This window comes from Polypterus senegalus, chromosome 12 (genome assembly GCF_016835505.1).
Source record: "Polypterus senegalus isolate Bchr_013 chromosome 12, ASM1683550v1, whole genome shotgun sequence".
NCBI classification, from domain to species: Eukaryota; Metazoa; Chordata; class Cladistia; order Polypteriformes; family Polypteridae; genus Polypterus; species Polypterus senegalus.
This window is the reverse complement of record NC_053165.1, coordinates 162,695,507-162,696,834: the sequence shown is the minus strand read 5'-3', so window position 1 is coordinate 162,696,834 and position 1,328 is coordinate 162,695,507.

Here is a 1,328-nt window from a genome sequence, read left to right as displayed (position 1 = left end):
TCATTACGATTCATTTGATTGCAAACAATATTGAGAGTTTTGTTATTGGTTTTCATTATTCACATAATTAACCGGGAATGGTGAATAACAAAGGTGACAACTGGTTCAGCAAGTTCACCTTAATGTACAGCTAAACGACATTTCACCAGCGCTTGTCATTCATTACCTTTAAACAGCTGCGCCTAATAACAAAATTCAAAAGCTGGCAGATTGAGGGTTACTTAACTTCATTAATTTACAAGAAAAGTAAAGTATAATCGATATGAAATTTGTAAGAAAGCCGATTTACATAACAAGTACACGGAATGTGATTTCAATTTACATGTTTCGTAAACCTGAAGACCTGCTTTCTAGTGATGAACTTGTTTGGAACAAAAGCCTGCGGCGGCGACGCCTCCTCACCTGGGCACTCAGAAGACGTCAACGCGGCGCGGTCGGTGAACACCTGGAAGTAACAGCTGCGCCTTATTTAAAAAAAAAAAAACACGCCCACTTGCGGTCACGCCTCCTATGACAGCGACATCATTTTACAGAGAGCGCCTCCTGTGCCAGCCACACCATTTGACAACCACGCCCATTTTCAACTGCTTCATCATACTGGCGTACAACGTTATTGACGCCTGCCGCTCATTTTATAAACAGCGGCTGCTTTTAGAGCAGCGTATTAAAAAAAAGAAACTTATCTAACCGAGATGTTAGGGTCGATTCAAAAAATGTAACAGTGCACGGATAAGCAAATACGGGCCATTTATTTTTTAGGAAATCATGAAAGAAGGGTCTTCCGGTCCTCTTCAAGAGTCCAAATACACGCGCTTAGGGTTAGCGATGCCTAATTGGCACCTGTCGTGTTTGTGCGTGCTCACCTTGTGATGTCCGGGTCCAGATTGTTTGGCTCCGGCTGTCCCGCGACCCTGTTCTGGATAAGTGGGTATAGAAAAAGGATGGATGATATAAAACGTAGGTGGATTCCGCTATTTGCCATAATGCCAATCCGAAAGCAGTGGTAGTGCTGCTGCCTCGAACTATGGAAACCAAGGTCCGAGTCCCGGGCCCTGCCTGCATGGAGTTTGCATGTCCCTCACCCCCCGTGGCTGCGTGGGTTTCCTCAGGGTGCTCTGGATTCCGTCAAAGTCGAAAGACGTGTAAGTTAGGTGTGTTGGAGTTCGCCCTATCCAGGGTCTGTTCCTGCCTTACACTCTATGCTAGTTTGGATAGGCTCCAGCCATACCTCCGCGCGACCCTGCACAGGATTGGGGAGAGGGTGATTGTTCGTAAATGACACGACGTGACTTACTCCACCACTGAAAGAGTTAAACAAAACAAGGCGC